Consider the following 21,307-nt stretch of genomic DNA (forward strand, 5'->3'; position numbering starts at 1 on the left):
TGGTCTGCCACCCTCCCTGAGTCTGAGGACAGTTACAAGTTTTTTGCAGTCCCCTTATGCTCCCTACACCCACACATTCAGAACTTATTGGTTAAGTGGGGGCCTTCGGATAGGCAAAAAAATTGCAAGGTTTCCTAGGGCCGAGCAGGTCAGCATGCAGGTAAGTTCTTTGTAGTCTAGATGCAATAAGCGCCACTTTACATTTCCCAAAGCCTTTGATAGGTGTGGCAGGTTAAGACTCCCACAAAGAAGTTGTCTGCCCACTTTGAAGGGGAAATGCTACTATGTGTCTAAAGCCACTCCTTGTTTAAAGGCAGCTTTGGCTCAGCAGCTTTTGCTGGGTGTACGGGAAAAGGGTGTGGAAAGAAGCTCCCTTGAATTGAAACTTGAATCTGGGGCTTAAACACAGCTGGGACTTGTTCCAACATTGGCTTCTATGGCCTGGAAACAAGAGCACCTTATGTCCCAGTGAAATGCATGTTTACTGAGCCTTATCCTGCCTATTTCTAAACTTCAATCAACTGCAGAAATAAGTATCCTTAAAAATAAAATCTTTTGGCAGGGGGGAGGGTTCTTTTTACAGGGATTTTTAAAATTATTTCAATTTAAAATCTTAAATATTCCCAATCCTACAGTTCTCACTAATTCATAGACATACAGGCACATGCAAATGAACACACGCGCACGCGCGCACATACACACACACACACACACACACACACACAGCTCCCAGTAAGCTTAGGGCAGAGATGCAGCTAGCCACTGGCATGACCCCTAGCTTTACAGTCCTGTGTAAAAGAATAGAGCTCGTAACTGAAAAGTTGAAACTGTCCAACTGAAAAGTTGAAACTGTCCAACGCTTCTGAACAACTGCAAATAAACATTTGGCCAATGCAAAGAGAATCACAGGCAGCAAGGGCCAGCTAGCAAAGAATTAAACTGATTAAAGCAGAAGCGCAGCAAGCTTCAGTGGGCTAAGGTCTGTCTTTCAAGACCCAAGACCAAGAATAACAGTGCTTTCATTTTTTTTAATTTATTTTTTAATTTCAGCATGGTGCTTTTTTGCTTGAGCGACTGGCTTAATCTCTCAGTGCTTCGTTGTTTCAAACACATTCAACTGTCTAGAATGATAAACCATCACCTCTGTCTAAGCAGGTCTTGATAGTTGATGCAGTTTTGTGTGTATTACAATAAATACAACCAAAATTGTACTCAACAAATGATAATTGTGTATGTATGTATATAGAAATGGTGTGGTTTGTTAAGGACAGATGCCTCTCTCTCACACAGTAAATGCTGAAGAAGTTTTAAAGACTGTCATCCTCTTTGTGCTCCAGTTCCGGAAAAATTACACACCCCATCCCACCCCAATGACCAGGGAAAACAACCACTGTCTTTTCCTCAGAGTTGGTTTCTTTGAGCTAATCAGCTCCAGAATTGGATCCTTGTGGGCTTTAACAGCACCTATTAACCTCTGTTTGGAGGTGGAGGAGTCTATTAGGGCATCCCTTGGTCACACCCCAAGCTATTTCAGAGCATAATCTAACTATTCTGAATGAATACTTCAGGAGCAGGAATTGTGGAAATATCAATCTAAATTTTTGTTGTTGTTTTGTCTTTTAGAACAAGATCTGGTCAAAGGACAGGAACAAACTTGCTGGGGATATATACCACAGTCCTCATTTCCTTCTCTACACAAATCCCTGCCTGTGCTATTTTAATGACTAAATAGCAAAGTTGTGCCTTAAAAAATATTCCAATGTAGAAATATGCCTTTTGAAAACTGTGCAAAATGACATTATAATGTTAAGTGAAAGAAAACCAAGATAGATACAACTACATAAAAATATACAGGAAAAAGATTAGATCAAAATATTAAAATGGGCAGTACATGATTACTTCATTTTTCTACCCTTCTGTTTTTCCCACACTTTATTAAAATGAATTATTTTTTAACTTTATTTTTTATTTTTTAAAATTTACATCCAAATTAGTTAGCATATAGTGAAGCAATGATTTCAGGAGTAGATTCCTTAATGCCCCTTACCCATTTAGCCCATTCCCCCCTCCCACCACCCCTCCAGCAACCCTCAGTTTGTTCTCCATATTTATTAGTCTCCTCTGTTTTGTCCCCCTCCCTGTTTTTATATTATAAAATGAATTATTTTTATAATGAGAAAAATACAGCTTTAGGTTTCTTTTTTCTCTCTTTTCCTTTTTTGAACATGGAAAGGTTTCACATACAGGAGAAGGAGCCAAGAGTCTCAAGTACAATGTTAAATGGAAGTGTGCCCTTGCTAAGTCATTTACCTTCTCTGGGCCTCTGTTACTCACATGAAATGGGGTAGGAGACTGAAAAGAAGGTATCCCTAGATACCCCTCCAATTTTGCTCTTGAATATTTTATGGCAAAAATCACTGGGCTGGTTGAGCTGCCTACAGTCTTTGCAAAGTAAAGTCTACAGTAGGACTTAGGCCTCTCTGGTCCTAAGAGCTATTAGTTGGTAGAATTTTCCAATTTTCCTATAATGTGATTATATACTATTTTATAATGAAAAAGTAATGTACATGTCATTGGCTCCAGAGCATGGTTAGAGTGGAAAAGGAAATGTAAAAAGGATAATGAAATACAACCCCAAATAAGATGTTGAATGAACAAAAGGCACACACTCCAGAATGACACATACATTAAGGTATTACTTATGTAAATTAAGAACACAGAAAAATTATATATATGTATTTATATATAGACTATATATTCACATATATAGTCTATATAATATATTAAGTACACACACATACACATATATATATGAATTAAATGGAAGAATGCATACCAAATTCATCTTTGCCTCTGGGAATAGATAGAGAGGAATGGGGCTGGAAATAGGGCCAAAATTTGACTTATCTGTAACATTTTATTTTCCCACTAGAAAAAAATCTAAAGCAAACTTGATGTTAAAAATGGTAACAGAGAACAATCTGGTGGTTGCCAGAGGGGAAGGTGTAGGGATGTGCAAAATAGAGGAGGGGGGTTAAGAGGTATAAAAGTCCAGTTATAAAATAAGTAGGACATGGGGATACAATGTAAAGTATAGAGAGTATAGTTAATAATATGTAATGACTTTGTATGGTGACAGATGGTAGCTAGATTTATTGTGATGATCACCTCATAATATATACAAATGTTAAATCACTATGTTGTACACCTGGAACTAATATAATATTGTATGTCAAGCACACTTGAACAAAAAAATCTTACAATTTTATTTGTCAATTATATTTCAATAAAGATAAAAAACAAAATAAACTTTAAAAATGGTAATATTATTCAACAGAGTAAGTTCTAGAGATCCACTGTTTAACACTGTGCCTATAGTTAAATACTGTATTGTACACTTAAAAATTTGTTAAGTGGGTAGATAAGTTAGCTGTTCTTACCACAATAAAAAAAAGTTAGGTTTGTCAATTCTGAGTAGAAATCTAAGTGTGTTTTTTATTTTATTGATTCTTAGTGTTTTTCAGTACTTTTTCTAATTACTCAAAATAACATGTCATCATTAAAGACAAAAGATTAGATTTATATTTTTCAAAATCTGTGAAATGTTCAGGGATTCTTTTGATAAATGACGAGTGATTTTAATCTCAAAACTTGGAAAATGGAAAGAGAAAAGAGAAAAAAGTAACAGGACAAAGAAAAATGAAAGAGGGGTGTCACTAGGATTAGATTTTTTTCAAAAGTAACTAACAAATTCTTATTTTAGATCATAAACCAAAGACTTAACGAATTACAAACGATTTACAAAATGGGAACTCCTGAGTGTTCCAGCCTCCATCCTCCACCATATATTTAAAACCCCACTGCGTTTCAGTGATTTTTTCTCTGGACAGAAACTTCCAGTGAGTCTCTTCCAATCGCTTAGCCTTTCAGGGACAAATTTTCCATCTCAACTTCCAAGGCGACTGTTACAACACCACAAATCACCTTCTGCCATCACTTCTTGAGCCAAATTCTTACTGGTTTCCAGGAATCATATGGGGAATGTGGCTCTCTGAATTTACTGCCTCACAGTACTCAGTTCACAACACTTCTTAAACGAAATGTCTTACTAAAAAAGCTGAACATGCTGAAGATAAAGCTTTCCTTTTTCCCCTACTGGCCTCCCCCAAGATAAATCCCTGTCACAGTCAGAAATGTTATTTTATCCTCCAACTCTGAAGAAATCTCAGTCATCTTGGTTCTTTGCTTCATACTGAACGATGATTTAATCCATTTGCTTTTATCAACTCAATGTCTCTTGATTTTCCCCATGGCCCCTTTGTCAGCCCTTTTCCCCAAACCCTCCTTGCTTTTTGTGGGCACTTCACAATATGATGTTTTTAAATGGCTCTTCACCCTGACCGTCTGCCACACCCAGGAGCCATAACCTCTCTCAGCTGATGTAACTGAAGTGTCGGTTCCAGACTTTGCTCTCTAAGGGTAGCAATGACCTTGCATCCAGCCACACCATATGCCGGGAAAGCCGCTACAGTGAAACAAGTTATGACCCCAGGCAACATCAAGGGGAAGGTTAAAGGTCCTGCTGATAAGTGAGGGGGCATGTGGGTTAGATTGGGAAGGTGGTCATGTAGGAGAAACTGTTAAATGGAATGAGTAAGCACAGGCTTCACGAGTTCAGAAACCAGAATCCTCCTTATCTCACTGTTCAAAAAGACCACTGATAGAGCAATCGAAGGGAAGGGATCAGAGCTTGGCCTGTAATGATCATTCTGCCCCTGATTTACAGTGTGACTTTGAGCAACTCAATGCAAAGTACCTGAGACTCAATTCCCCCACCTGGAAACATTAGTATCACGGAAATCTCTTACTGTGGGAAAAGACCTTAGCGATCAACTCTCAACCAAGCCCTCAATTCATAGTTTAAAAACTCTGAGGTCCAGGGAGGGGAAGCAACTTGTCATAAACGGTCTTCAATATTTACCTTTCCTAAGTCCATGAGGTTGTTTGTGAGGCCAAATGAAAATCAACATTGGAGCCCTTTAAATTCTCTAGAAGAGAGGGGCTATCGAATTATAACGTGTTATCATTGGCAGTATTATTGCCTATACTCCCCTAATGTAATTTAGTCTCTTGAAAGAAGACACGTCAGTCTGAGTTTTCACTTCCACAGGACTATTAAATACACATTTGTCTCCTTCAGCTGGCCATCTTAGCAACAAGCCCAGACAGCAGCTCACTGCCTTATTGTTCACTGCAGCCTCTCCCACCTCAGACTGTCCCAACTGCTTGAGCATCCCTTCTACCTGAGGGTCTGAAAACAGCTGGACCCCTTGCACTCTCTTCTTGGCCCATGTGACCAATGATATCTTATACCCTGTGACACCCAGCATTTCAGTACTGTAAGTAAATGACATGGAGCAGGGATAAGCTCATTACAAAGGGCTTCTTAGAGGGTTATTGGGAATGGAGTGAGAGCTGCACAGATCAGAAAAAGGCTGAGGAAGTCCAAAAGGACTAAAGGCAAAATAAAGAGCTAGGATCACACTTTTCCTTTAAGTCCATATTATGCCAAATGACTTTTCATTTAAAATAGTAATTTGAGGATGCTCTTGTCTAGTATATGGCCTGGATGCCTGAGGCAGTTCTGTGGATTTTTCAGTCTAATAAACTGGATTTTCAGAAAATAAAGGACCCTTATTCCTGACATTAGCTGCATCCACTTTGGGCTTCCATTAGCCAATGGGACTCCATGCTGGAAGATATCAAAGTCATACCTAACGGTAGAATGTAGAGGTGAAAATCAAAAGGAGAGTTTAGTCCACCTACCTGTTCCTTAGCATATTACATTGGTTGGTTAGAAGGAACTTGGCCTTGATGAATCATGAATCATTGGGGTCAGCAATATCATGACATCACCACCTTATCTGAACAGTAAATAAATGGGTCTTTACATTTATTCAGGTGCTAAATATACAGATATATGTAGCAACCAAAGGATTTTTGAAATAGGGCAAAAAAAAAAAAACCCACAGTGGCTTATAGGAAAAGGGTGAAGTCAGTGGCAAGGAAGGTTGATTCCAAGTTCTCTTCCCAGATCTATATAGCAGTATCCTGATCCTTTGGCTTCTCTGCTTAACTGGTGACCATTGTCTTCAAAATTAAATAGCATATTTGGATCCTTCTTGAGAGAAAAAGTGACAAATTAGATTTTGGTTGCTCCCACCATATCATTTCCATATCTTTGAGTAAGAGACCAGGTACACTCACCTCTTCCCCACAAACACACATACATAAGGATCTAGGTGAGCTAGCCTAGGGTTTAACATATTGGCCTTGGGTTATAGAGCATGTCTACCTTTCTCTTTATCATGCAACTTTCAAATTGCTTCCTCTTCAGATGTGTATGTGTTTATGTTTAGCTTTAAGTCAAACCACATAAATATGAAAACCTCATTGTAGCACTGGCACAATTCCCCTTCCTTTCATCTATTTAGCCAAATGGATTTGACTAGGTCATTTATGAAACATCTTAACATGTCAAGGCTACAGCTTTGCACACTTAGGATTTGCTATAGGAAAAAGCAGTGTGACTTTTGTACCATACATACAACACACCTTCCATAAGCAGTGAGCATAGCTCTTTCCTTCCCAAGGGGTACAGTAGATAGGCAGCCCATAAAAACAAGCACACAGAGGGGCGCCTGGGTGGCTCAGTCGGTTAAGCGTCCGACTTCAACTCAGGTCACGATCTCGCGGTCCGTGAGTTCCAGCCCCGCGTCAGGCTCTGGGCTGATGGCTCGGAGCCTGGAGCCTGCTTCTGATTCTGTGTCTCCCTCTCTCTCTGCCCCTCCCCCGTTCATGCTCTGTCTGTCTCTGTCTCAAAAATAAATAAACGTTAAAAAAATTAAAAAAAAAAAAAAACAAGCACACAGAGATGTACACACAAACAGAGAGCCAGTAAAGAAAATGTTACTGAACTGCCCCAAGGGGAGATCAAAAACACTGAATCTACACTGAGGGCACCCTTATAAGTATAAGGAAAGAAGGCTTTGAGAAAGCAACTGTTATGCCAGCGCACAAAGAAGCTGTGTAACACGGTCTACTGATTTTCTGAGCCTTGGACAAAAAGCGCCAAAAAGTCAACATGGACCTCTGTGAAGGACAGAGCTCTTTCACAAATGCTTCCCACTTGCCTGAGCAGGCTGGAAGCCTCAAGGATCAGAGCACTGGTGCCACAAAGATGCCAGATAACCCCTAGATTCTAAAAACAAAATGGAATGAATACCCTTTTCATAATCTGCTCTTTCCTGTTAATATTTCCTCAATCAATGGTAATTTCAATCATGGAGATGGAGTGAGTTTGTTGCTATGAATAGACTAACTTCTCCCCAATAGGGGATACTGTCTCTTTAACCAAATGGAGTGGTACAGGAATCTGCAGCATGTCACTCCATCTCTCTTACAAGAGTCAAGAGGAAAAAATTTGGTTAATACTATGATATAGTTTCTACCAACTCTGCTGGGTCCATACTGTCCAGGTAGGTTCCCTGCAGCCCATATCTCCCTAGCACTCATCTCTGCCAAAATGGCAGAGGCATTAGAATTATCTCACAAACATTTTAAAGTAGCCACAATAAAAATGCTTCAATGATCAATTACTCTCTTGAAACAAAAAATAAAGTCTCAGCAAAGATACAGCAAAGGAAACAATCCAAAAAACTAAAAGTCAACCTGCAGAATAGGAGAAGATATTTGCAAATGACATATCATATAAAAGCTTAATAGCCAAAATCTATAAAGAACTTACCAAACTCAACACCCAAAAAACATATAATCCAGTGAAGAAATGGGCAGAAGACATGAATAAGCATTTTTCCAAAGAAGACATCCAGATAGCTAACAGACACATGAAAAGATGCTCAACATCACTCATCATCAGAGAAATATAAATCAAAACCACAATGAGATACCACCTTACACCCGTCAAAATGGCTATAATTAACAACTCAGGAAACAACACATGTTGGAGAGGATGTGGAGAAAAGGGAACCCTATTGTACTGGTGGTGGAAATGGAAACTGGTGCAGCCACTCTGGAAAACAGTGTGGAGATTCCTCAAAAAATTAAAAATAGAACTACCCTATTACCCAGCAATTGCACTACTAGGTATTTATCCAAAGGATCCAAAAATGCTGATTGGAAGAGACACATATACTCCAATGTTTATAGCAGAGCAATCAACCAAATTATGCCAAATTATGGAAAGAGCCCAAATGTCCATCAACTGATTAATGGATTAAGATGTGGCATACACACACACACACACACAATGGAATACTACTCAGCAATGAGAAAGAATGAAATCTTGTCATTTGCAGCAACGTGAATGGAACTAGAGTGTATTAGGCTAAGCGAAGTAAGTCAGTTAGAGAAAGACAGTTTTCATATGATTTCACTCATATGTAGACTTTGAGAAACTTAACAGGTGAACATTGGGGAAGGGTAGGAAAAATAATATAAAAACAGAGAGGGAGGCAAACTATAAGACTCTCTTAAACACAAAGAACAAACTGTGAGTTCATGGGGGTAGGGATGGGTTAAATGGGTGATGGGCTTTCAGGAGGGCACTTGTTGGGATGAGGACTGGGTGTCATATGTAAGTGATGAATCACTGGGTTCTATTCCTGAGGCCAAGACTACACTGTATGTTAACTAACTTGATAATTAAAAAAAAAAGTCTCAGCAAAGAAACAGAAGATACATGGAATAACCAAGTAGAAATTTTAAAAATGAAAAATAAAATAGCTGAAATAAAAAAAAATTCTCAAAAGATGGGCTCCATAACAGAATGGAGAGGACTGTGGAAAGAATTAGCCAACGTGAAGATAGAATAATAGAAATTATTCATCTGAACGACAGAGGAAAACAATCTGAAAAAAATGAACAGGGCCTCAGGGACCTGTGAGACTATAAAAAATATCTAACTTTCCTGTCATCAGAGGGGCCTGGAACAACAAAACATATGAAGGCAGGACATAAAAGGTATTGAAATGAATAATGGCTGAAAACTTCCCAAATCTGGCATAACACATACACCTACAGATTCAAGAAGCTGGGAGTATTTCAAACTAGATGAACCCAAAGAAATCCATGTCACAACAGAGCATAGTCAAACTCCTGAAAACTCTAAAGACATGTGGAAAAAAGGATCTTGAAAGCAGTGAGAAAGAAATGATGCCTTACCTCCAAGGGAAAACCAATTTGAATGATTTCTCATCAGAACCCATGGAGGCCAGAAGGCAGTGGCACAACTTTTTCAAGTGATGAAATAAAAAGAGCTGTCAACTCAGAATTCTACATCCTGTGAAAATATCTTTTAGGAATAAAGGGAAAATTAAGAAATTTTCAGATAGAGGAAAACTAAGAGAATTTGTTGCCGACAAACCTGCACTAAAAGAATAGCTAAAGGAAGTTCTCTAAATGGAAAGAAAATATAAAAGAAGGAATCATGGAACCTCAGGAAAGAAGGAAGAACAACAGAAAAAGCCAAAGAGTAAATACAATTAAATTTGCTTCTCCTGTTGAGTTTTCTCAATTATGTTTGACAGTTGAAACAAAAACTATAACACTGTCTGATGTAGTTCTAAATATATGCAGAGGAAGTCTTTAATTCAACAATATTATAAGTAAAGGAGGATAAAAGGTAAAGTTTAGTCAAACAGGTAAAATGTTGATACTAGTAGATTGTGATAAGTTATGTACAGGCACTCTGGAAGATAATTCTGAAGTTTCTTAAAAAACTAAACACACACTTATCATATGATTCAGCAACCACACTCTGGGCTGAGAGAAAACTCTCAGTTGTCTCCTGAGAAATGAAAACTTATGTTTACACAAAAACCTGTACACTAACCTGTACAGCTTTATTTGTAAGAGCCAAAAACTGGAGACAACCACAATATTCCTCAAAAGGTAAGTGTTAAACAAACTGTGATACATTCATACCATGGAATACTGTTCAGTGGTAAAAAGGAATGTACTGTTTATACACAAAACAACTTGGATAGATCTCAAGAGAATTATGCTGAATAAAAAAGCCAACCTGAAAAGGTAACATACTCTCTGACTCCATTTATATAATATTTTTGAAATGACAAAATTATAGATATAGAAAAAAAGATTAATGATTGTCAGGGGTTAGGGATAGTAGGGGTGAGGGACGTGAGTGCGACTACAAGGTAAATAAATGGATAGCACAAGAAAGATCTTTTGTGGTGATGGAAAAGTACTTTATTTTGATTGTAGCAGTGGTTACACAAATCTACACATGTGATAAAATGACACAGAACTACACACACCCATTGTTCCAGTGTCTAGTTCATGATTTTGATCTTTTACTATACATGTATATGTAAGATGTAACCACTGGGGGAACAGGGTGAAAGGTATATAAGACTTCTCTGTCCTTATGACATCCTGTGAATCTACAATTATTACAAAAGGAAAAGAAAAAAAATCAAGTCACTGTGGTAAGCAGAGTAATGATCCTCCAAACTAGTCCATATCCTACTTCTAGAACCTGGAAATATGTTAAGTTATATGTCACAAGGGGAATTAAGATTGCAGATGGAATTAAGTTTGCATATCGACCAACCCTGAGATGAGGAAATTATTGTTTTATCCATCCAGGTAGCCCTAATGTAATTACAGAGGTCTTTAAAAGTGGAAGAGGGAGACAGAAGCATGAGAGTCAGAGAAGGACATGTGACAATGAAAGCAAGATTGAAGGAATGCAATGTAAGGAGTCAAACTACCATTGTTGACTTTGAGGATGGAGGGGCCTCATGAGCCAAGAAATGTAGGCACACTCTAGAAGCTGGAAAAATAGAGGAAAAAACTCTCTCCTAGAACTTCCAGAAAAAAATACAGCCCTGTCCACACCTTGATTTTAGCCCAATGAGACCTTTTTCAGATTCCTGACCTCTGTAACTATGGGAAAATAAATTAATGTTGTTTATAAACTACTAAGTTTTTGGTAATTTGTTACAGCAGCCATAGCAAACGAATACAACCACCAACTAGTGGTTAAAAGTTCATTCACTCAAAGATGGACAATGGGCTTTTGCAGAGTACACTCAATTCAAGTCACTCATGATTCAAAAGTCAATAACTATGTACTATAACCTTAATAGTTTATACATCATGGCTAATGCCATTTGCAACTCCACATCACCAATGATAGCAATGATAGAAATCTTGCTTCAGAATTGCAGGGAAAAGAGGCATGTTACTCCCTATTAAATAGGGCCTGCTAAGTCAATGAGGAAATAAGAACAGAAGCATTTGTGCCATGAAGGCTGGAAATCTTGCCTCAACTTAGCTACAGATAATATCTGTTTGCAATGAATTTATTTGCTGTGTTAAAAAAAAACAGGGCATCTACACTTATTTTCTAATGAGATAATATATAAATAATAGAAAAATGCACCAAATTAGAAAAAGGATGGGATAAATTAATACAGATGACAAAAAGACTCAACTAGGAACAAAGCTAATTTCCTATAAGACAGGAGAATCTGTTTTAATATTTTCTCTGTCCCCAGTATTTCAGTGCTTAGCACATAGTAGGTGCTCAATAAATGTTTGCTTAATTAAAATAGATATGATGATTAATGACCCAAATTTAGTATTCTATTAGCCCTAATGCTCTGCCATACTCCAAACTGCTAAGATAAGAAGCAGAGACAAGCAATAAACATTCATTTCTGGATAGGAATACCACCTATTCCTACCACCCCAACTGCAAGGCACAGATGTGGCATATATTCTTGTTTGGAGAGCTTAAGAAGCTATGACTTTAATACACGTTAGATCTCCAGTAGAGTTAATAATCCAAAAGGCCCATAAGTACCAGGTATCCTCATGAGGATATCTGGATACCACCTTCTTCTCTGATTCCACCTAACAATCAACATCAGGTCCATTGGCTAAGATAAATATACAAAGAGAGATAGAGGAAAGAGAGATGATGGGGGTAGGCAAATATGCATGAGCCTTCATGGAATATATTTTATATATTAATAATGAATTTGTGGAGAGTGTTGAACAGACATTCTTAAGATTCTGAATGTTGACAAATCAAGGATTTGGAGACACTGTCCTTGACTTGTTTTTAGCGAGAATAGTAAGTCAAAGTGAGTGCTAGGTAATTTCTTTTTCATAATAAAAAAATACCCGTGATGGCTAATCAGGAAAATGCTTGTAACAGTAGCTGAGAGCTGTGGACCATAAGTATATTAATAATAGGCTTTCTTGAAAGAATAATTTTCATATCTTCCATTTCAAGCTACCATGACCATAACAGTCATGCAACAGGAATTCTTGAGGAATTCTTATAACAACTAAGAAAAGGCTAGTGCAGAGGTTTTTAAGTCACAATGTATGGCTGGACTTCCTAAAAATGTATGCAAGTATCATATATGTAAATGTGCACTTTTCTGAAGACAGTCTCCTTGACATTCATTGAATTTTCATAGGGTTTCATGCCAAAAATAAGGGTCAGGAACCACTAAGCTAGGTGGTGATGGCCCACTTTTTCTGCTCCTTTACTTAGTAAGGCATGTCTTTAGAATGTGTTCCAGTTACTTAGTAACTAAAGAGACAGAAGGTCTCTGTTCAAGCAGGTTACTCAGACCTGGTCTCTAGGTTAATAAATCACATGCATGTTTGGAATAATATGGCAAATATTGGGAAGGAGGCCAGAAAGAATTTAGTAGCACCACGAAATTTAGGTTACTGAAATAGTCAGGAAACAAAAGATACTATTAATGTTTTGACTCAAACAAATTCACATGTGGATTTTACTTTTGGGATCATCACCCAGACACTCCACCAGGTTCTGGACAATCTCCCAAACCCTAAATATCAGCTGATAGGTACATGTTCAGGAAATGTGGACCCATTTTAACACTGGCCTAAGTAAAGCTCAATTACTAAAGGGAAGTTTGAAAACATTTGCAAAAGCAACTCTAAATAGCTCCACATTTTCTTCTTGTTTGCATTATTTCTTTTTCCATAGCAGGCCAGATTTGACCTGTGGACCACAGTTTCTTTTGACCCCTGCCCTAGATCAATGAAAGCCAATCAGAGATACTTAGAGCTGAAAAGTAGTTTAAAAGGCCATCTTGTCCATTACAGAAAAAGCAAATGGAAATATATATAATATCTATATATGACATATACATATAGATATGGATAAAATTTATATATTTATATTTGGAAAGACCACATGCAAACTATTCATGACAGACAGAAAAGTGTGCAATTCTCAAAACATATTTGAAAAAGATGACTTCACACTTCCATTGGTACCACCCTCTTTTGTCTTACAACAGCCCTGGTAAGGATGATCTTTCTAACAAACCCAAATACTTCCTGATATGCTTTAAGTTTATTACCTATCACCAGTCTTTCATGAAAGTAAGAATAGCCATGCTCCAGCATGTAGATTGCACCTCTTTGTGAGTATGTTTGATTTAAAGGTAGCTTATAGTTAGGATGACCATAGAATTTTTTGTCCAAACTGGGATGCTTTTGTGGGTAAAATAAGTATGTTGGGACAAGAGGTATAAACTATAATATATGGCCACCCTGCTTAAAGTCCTCCATAGAGGAGATGGTTTAACTTGCCCCAAAGAAAATGAATCTCTGTGCCTTTTCTCAATGGAGTATGGCTTCTCATTACTCTTGCAGTCAGGCCCATGGTATAATCTTGGTCTCTAATCTCTAAACCCTCTGAGGTTAAATATTAGGAGTACCTCCTTGCTTAAGCAGTTATGTAATACTTGAAATGGGCTACTAAAGGAGAAAGGTATAACTTTTTAAATGCGGTCTGAGGGTGTTTGACAAAAATAGTAGATAATTGTTTATATCAAAATAATCTTACTGGGTAAGATGACCCATTGAAGTCCCTTTTAGAAAAGTAAAAATTATGTGCATAGTAGTTGGTCTTGAAGACTTCAGTCCTTTTACAACCAGAGAACAAGGGAGGGAAAGACATCAGGTCATAGTGTTTATCTACAGAAAAAGAGGCCAAAAAGAGCACACTCCCTAGCAGAGGCCTGTGAATCACCCATGGGCAATGAAGGACTGAGGGGAAGAGAGACAAAGAGCACCCCTTACCTGTAGCTTGCCTGGGAAATGTGCTACCATCAGTATAAGGCAGCTTCTCCCCTCTACCCTCCATTCTCCAGGCTGACGCCATCCCGGACCAGATTTCTCCAAGGTTGTGATATGCTTATTGATGCACAAGACCAGTGTTGCTTGGGAAAGGAATATTGCCCTCTGCCTGAAATTAAAGGTAGGCCCAAGTGATGCAGTCTCTGATTCAGTGCCCTTTGTTTTGTTTTCAAGCAGCCCTGGAAAAGTGGCATAAAGAGCAGTACAAGTTCTTTATGTCCAACTCCTATGGCCCCATGGTTTTAAAGGGTACTTTATGGTGGAGAACCTGTTAGTGGGAGAGCTAGTTGATGGGCAACTTTTCATAGGAGGTAAAGGGGAAAAATAAAGAAAAAAATTAAAGTGTTCAAAATTGAAATCTTTCTTTTTCCCGTGCAAAGTTGTTTTTATTAAAGCACAGGGACAGGGCCCGTGGGCAGAAAGAGCTGCACTATGATTGTGAGGAGTGATTGATTGTATACTTTTAAGTTGGGCAGTAGAGATAAAGAAGTTTCTAAAGTGATTTTCATATGTTAAAGAAGACTTATAGGATCCTGAAAGTCTGGCTATTGTCACTGAAATCTTTAATATGGGAAAAGCAGAGAAGCCAGATGACCTACTCCTTATTTTATCATTTTTCTTGCCTATCATCCACTTTGGTTCTTCTCTCCTTTTGCCAACTACAAGCAAGAACACTTAATCATGTATGTGTCACCAGACAAATAAGTTTAAAGATAAGGTAACAAACAAAGGCCAGTTAAAATCTCCTCTCCCCTTACAAAGGGATTTAGACCAAAAAAAGTGTTCATTAGAACTGGACTTAGGAGCAGAGAAACTGTAATTAGTGAATGCTTTTGGAAAAACCGAGACCTCCACGGTGATTGTGTCAGAAATCCATGAGCTCGTTTTTGAGTGTTTAAATTCCAGCACTATCATTTTCCTCATCTCTTTTCTCCCACTACTAAGGCAACACCATCATATCTTAAGTTCTCTGCTCACTGGGTACTTTACAGATAATCAGAAGATCGTGAAAAAATGAAAAAGAGAGAAAAGAGGCAGTGAAAAAGAGAAAAAGTGACAGTGTTCTGCTCTTGTTTGACTTTGACAACAGGGTGTTTATAGGTTTGAGTGTGCATGTGCGCTTGTGTGTTTTAAAAAGCATTGATGCATCAAAGATTTATTCACTGAACAGGTTGATTTATTTAACAGACTTGACAGATGTCAAATTCTACCATGTGCTTACATAATTGTTACCCATTAATCAAAGCTATTATTTAGCCAAATATTTGTTTTAAAAGTATTTTCCTTTAAATGACTTTCTCTAGTCCACTGCACAATCAATCAGTGGTTCATTTTTATTCTGTTCTGTTAACAACAGCTATTTTAAATTTAATCTTCCTAGGGCCATTTCATCTCCACCCAAAATCTATTCCTTTTTTTCCTAGTAACAAATTTCTAGTTAAAATCACATCATAGGGAAAAATTTTTAAATATGTACAATGTCCTTTTGTGTTATTCTATTTTACACTCTTGATTTCCAAAAAAAAAAAAAACAAACAGTTTCTCAACATATTGTTAAAATCACAGATCTGAATACTGTTAACCTAAGAAACTGGCTTTAAGGACAAAAGGACATGATTTTATGTGTGTGAGTGTGTATTTGTGAAGTGTGGAAGGTGGCTGGGACAGCTAGGGGACAGCAAGTGTGTAATTAGAATAAAAGGAAGTAAATAGAGTCAAATTTCAAGTCTTAAATTTTGTTGAATCACCCTACTCCATCTGAACACATGTGCATAAAAATTATATTTTGTTCAACTCAAATGCATGCAATCTTTCTAGATTCTGTGGAAGGTAAAATATTGGAAGGTATTTCTGAGAAACAAAAATGTCTAATCACTAGCTACCAGTTTGAGTTCTTCTATTGAAATATACCATTTGGAAAAGCAAGAGGCTCATTTTGACCTCCCAGATCAAGGAATGTGAAGACTTTAAGAAAGATGGGGGGGGGCGGGGAGGAAGGGAAATCCCACCACCACACAAGTAAGTCTTTGACCTAGTAAGCAAATACGTTTTTGTTGTTACTGTTGGGTAAAATGTACAAGTCTTCCAGAAATTAGACACTGTAATAAAAATGTACCAGCCCAAATTTAAATTGCTCACTAGACAGATGGTTAATTATATTCACAGCCACATATTTCACTGGGATAGTTTCAGACACTCAGCCAGTTTTATTTGATTAGCCAGTTTCCCTGTTAATATGTAAAATGACAGTTACTTAGGGCTTTTCTGTTCCCTTCTAAAAATATATTTTAAATAAGTGTAAATTCTCCTCAGTCATGAGAACGTCACTGCTGTAAATAAAATGTTTGGTTATGGCACCCTATTTGTAAAAGATGTAAGGCATATTCGTCCCCTGAAACCTAAACTGTCTCTATAGTTCAGAGAAGACTATTGGAACACCTTTTCTCACCAAACAAAATATTTCAGGAACTATCTGAACACTCTGCTCCTCCACCAAAAACAACCGTGGAGATATTCAAATGACTGGTTGACAGGCTTTTGATGCTTTTAAAAAACAGCCCTAGCAGCCCTACACACAAATCATATCTCTTCAGATAAGAGTCTAGAAAATGGAACGTTAGGAAAAGGCCACATAGCTAAGTACTATGCTTAGCCAAAACCCAAAAGCAAAATATGAAACCTACTGATTCCAAAACGCAGTCAGAAGCTCGACCAAAAAATCAAGTATGTCGATGTTGAGATGGAGAGGCCAATTTTTTTTTTTTTTAACTTCGAAAAAGATTGGAAACCTTGCGCGGGTGATTCGGTCCCTCACGAATCAGACGGAGAAGCAGTCATGCTGAAACCACTGGATTCCTCAGCAGAACGGCGCCAACTCAGCGGCGCGATTTCCATACTTTCCCAGAGCGGGCCGGCTCCTCACTCAGGCTCGCGGCCTCCCGCCCCACCGGGTGTGCCAGACCCAAGCGGACCTATGCAGAGGGGCGCGGCAGAGCGAAGCACCAGAAGCCGCGCAGGACAGTGTCAATTCGATTGCCAGCGAAAGCGGGAAGGGGCCGAGGGCCAATGTTTGCAAAGGTGACAAGCTAGACGAGGCTCTTTAGGACCCCCAACATAAGCCCGCCCGCGGCCCTTGGTCGGGCGGTGTGTGCTGGGGAGCGCTCTGTGGTTGGCAGGGGAGCCCCAAGCGTGTAGGGGGCGCTGGCGACCGTACTTCGCACCTCTGCCGCTTTGGCCCTAGCTCCCAGTCGCGGCCGCCGCGTGGGTTTTCCCGCTCGCACGGAAGCGTGTGGTCTTGGTGCCAGTTTCCTGGCCAGGATCTCTTCGGCACCAGCCCGAAAGAAGACGGCACACTGCAGTCTCCGATGCCCGGCTGCGTGCGAGCGAGCGCCACGGCTCTGGCCCGCTCGCTTCCCCTCCCCCCTCTCCCGGCGCGAGCACAGAGGCCTTTCCTAGATTGCAGTGCCTGTCAGGGTTGGCCGAGATCTCTCGCCCTTGCTGCCTCGCTCCCTCGTATACAAACACACACATGTACGCCATTCTCACACAGAGGTCCTCCCTTCCGTTTTCCCTTCCTCCTCTTTTGGCTCGGCTGCTCCCAATTCGTTCCACCCCTTGCCACCTCCACCTCGAGCCAGCCAGGGAGCCTGCGAGAAGGCCAGGGAGCTGGATGGCAACGCTGGTACTCACCTCACAGGCCGCCTGAAGAGGCGCAAGTCGCTGGCGGGCTCAGGCAGCGGGCGCTGGAACTAGCGCGGTCGCAGTCAAGGCAGGGCTGTCGCTGTCGCCGCAGCTGCTCTAGCCGCCGCCGTCGCCGCCGCCGCTGCTACTGCTGCCGCCGCCGCCGCTGCCTCTGCCTCAGCTCCATGCGCCAGGCCCGCCAGGTGAACGCGCCTGTGTCCCTCAGGCGCCACCGCCGCCGCCGCCGCCGCCGCGGTGCTAGATGGAGTCAGAGCTGTCAGGCTCTGGCCCTGAAACTCAGCGCCTCAGTGACTATGGGCTGCTCCCGGGGTCTGTGTTTCGGGTGTACCACCGCTCGCTCCGGCCGGGACTATCTCAGCAGCCGGCTGCGCGTGCGGCGCTGGAGCCCTCTCAGTGCGGTGGCTGCGGCGGTCCGCGGGAGGGAGAGAGAAGGAGGGCGGCTGCTACTGTCGCTGTAGTCGTTAAAGCTATTGCTAAATGCTGCTACTGCCGCTACTGCTACTGCTACTGGTGTGGCGGTGGCGGCTGCTGATGCTGATGCTGATGCTACTGGTTTTCCTTCCCGGGTTCTCCCCCTGCCTCGTCCCCCCTCCTCCTCCCCTTTCTCCTCCTCCTCCTCCTCCTTCCCCTCCCTCCGCTGCTTTTCTCAGAGCCTTGGCGGGCGCTGCCTGGTCTCCTCTTCTCCCTGAGATGCCTCTGCCCATTCAGAAAGGTGCCCAGAGTGGGACTGCCTCAGCTGCCACCATCGCTATTGCCCCTGCTATTGTTTCCTCCAAAACGGTTGTTCTTGCTGGCTGCGTTCTACCCCCATCTCCCTTCCCCACCACAGCCTTCCCTTTCCATCCTGGTCTCTCTACCTTGTCTACGGTCCCTTCCCCATGTACCCCCTCCCACTCTGTCCGTCTGTCCCTCCCTCCCCTCAGGCGCCCGGGAGCGCGCACTGCGCGGCCACCTGTCATAAAGGGCGCGCACCCCCCTTCCCCACCCCACCCCGCCCCCCACTCACATTCTTGCAGCTAGCCTAGTGCACCGCGCCCGTGGCGAGTTCTTCCTTAGGCATACTCACAGCTGGACACCACTCTCCCACATCTTTTAGAGCAGTTATGTGTACAGAGAGGGGCGCTTTGAAGTTTGGGGAAGAAGAGTCCAATGGCTTCCTCCACCAAGCATCTAACCATTCAATCTCTACCTACCCTTAACTTCAGAGCCTAGGCCCCCAGGGGGGTGGGTCATGAAGGATTAGATGAAGGGCCATTCCCCAGAGAATTGGAGAAGGGCGTTTTCTGGAATAAAGAAAGAGAGAAGGGAACATGAATAAGCCCCAGGAAGGAAGAGTAATCTACCTGACTGCGGTCATTGAGAAATCCCTTAGGTGATCATTACCCTTCAGAATTCCTGGGAACCCAACAGGAAATGGCAAAGGATTGTAGAGCAACTTTAGAAGGGACTATCTAGCACTCTGGAACCCTGGATGTAAGTCTGGGCCTGAGCCTCTGAACCATCACCACTAGGAGCCAGGGCAAGAGAGGGAAATGTTGGTGCTAGAACAGAAGGAGTAAAACTAAGCTACTTTGTGTGCACTTGTTGCAGCAGCCCATTGCTAAAGCACAGCCTCACCAGTTAGTCAGGGCCCGATTTCAGGTTTGTCTACTGCCACAGCTGCAGCCTCATTTTGCTGCCACTGCCCAGGCTTTGAGACTGGATGTGTGCAACTTCTCACTGTTACCCTCAACAGAGTTTCTATGGCCTGTGACTCAACCCCTCTCCAGAAACAGCACAGGTTGGAGGAGGGGAGGGGGGACGGAGATTTCTCTGTCCCTAACAAAGTACAAGAGGCAAATGTTGTAGATATCCCACTGTCAACAAAATATGGGTTTCCTTATCAAGTTTCATGCACTCTCCATGGGTCTTTCATTGCTGAGCAGTAAAGTGGCTGGGCATTGAGGGCCTTTTTACAATTTGTCATCTCCATGCCTTGGTTTCTGCCATTCCGCCTCCCTGGAACATTCTTATCCTCTCCCCCCCTCTCATTTCATATCTATGAAACTCATCCATAAATAATAGCCCATCCTTAGATAATTGACACTCACTGAGTCATTACTATGTGCCAGATACTGTGCAAATTATTTTACTTAATCCTAACAATTTTATTACTCCCATTTTACAAGTGAGAAAATTGAGTCACAAAGAAATTAGATACAGACAACTTGAGAAAAGAAACAAAACCTTTATCTTGCATCTTATTTATCAAGCACTATGCAAATACATTTGCTTCTTTCAGGCACTGGGATAAATATGAAGAAAAAAAGGATTTGGCTTCTGCCCTCAAAAACAAAAACAAACAAATAATATTCAACATGTGAAATGCTACACCATGGTATTGGATGGATCTCAAGTGCTACAATGAATTGCTCTTTTCCCATTGTTGGAAAGCATTGTTTTCACTATTAATGAAGTACACTATTAATGAAGTACACTATTCTTCTTTCTTAAAGTTAGTCACTTAGGGGCGCCTGCTTCGAATCCTCTGTCCCCCCTCTCTCTGTCCCTCCCCTGATCGCGCTCTCTCTCCTTTCTCAAAAATAAACATTAAAAAATTTTAAGTTAGTTGCTTATTAGTTACCAGTTATAATTTGTGTCAATGCTCTCCATCCAAAGACTACCGGGTACACACCCTCAGTTGAAAAAGTTAGGTTTATTACTTGTTACAGTGAGGGAGAATGTACATCAGAGATATTAGGGGTTGAACTGTTTCCCCTCTCAAATTCATATCTTGAAGCTCTAACCTCCAATACCTCAGAATGTGACTGTATATGAAGGTAGGACTTTTGAAGAGGTGATTAACTTAAAATGAGGTAATTACGATGGGCCCAAATTCAATCTGACTTATGTTCTTTCATAAGAAGAGAAAAATATGTACACATAAAGAGACACCAGCGGCATATGCAAACAGAGAAAAGACCATGTGGGGACACAGCGAAAAGGCAGCCATCTGCAAGCCAAAGAGAGAAGTTGGAGGAGAAACTGCATGTACCAATACCTTTATATTGGACTTCTAGCTTCCAGAACTGTGAGAAAATATATAAATCTCTGTTGTTGAAGCCACTCATCCTGTGGTATTTTGTTATGGCAGCCCTAGCAGACAAATACAATAAGGACATGGGGTGTCATAGTAAAAGGATGGTCGAAAGGACTTCTAGGCTTTGGGCTTTGGTTGGGTAATTTAGGGGAGAGTCTTAGAAAGTAGGGATTCATGCTGTATTAAATGCTGTCAGCAAGCAAGGGCAATTCTATGATTGGGAATCTTTTTTTTTCAAATTTTTATTTAAGTTATACTTAGTTAACATATAATGGAATATTGGTTTCG

At 40.6% G+C, this 21,307-nt stretch overlaps 1 protein-coding gene across 1 annotated transcript in view; it reads right to left on the bottom strand.

The window, feature by feature from the left end:
- Nucleotides 1-18,510, bottom strand: part of NEXMIF (neurite extension and migration factor) — a 159,289-nt gene extending 140,779 nt beyond the window's left edge. Inside the window, exon 1 of the mRNA XM_027053757.2 lies at nucleotides 17,929-18,510. The gene's annotated coding sequence lies outside the window, so the exon portion shown is untranslated. The remainder of the gene's footprint in view (nucleotides 1-17,928) is intronic.
- Between the last annotated feature and the right edge of the window lie 2,797 nt (nucleotides 18,511-21,307).

This window comes from Acinonyx jubatus, chromosome X (assembly GCF_027475565.1).
Source record: "Acinonyx jubatus isolate Ajub_Pintada_27869175 chromosome X, VMU_Ajub_asm_v1.0, whole genome shotgun sequence".
Classification (NCBI taxonomy): domain Eukaryota; kingdom Metazoa; phylum Chordata; class Mammalia; order Carnivora; family Felidae; genus Acinonyx; species Acinonyx jubatus.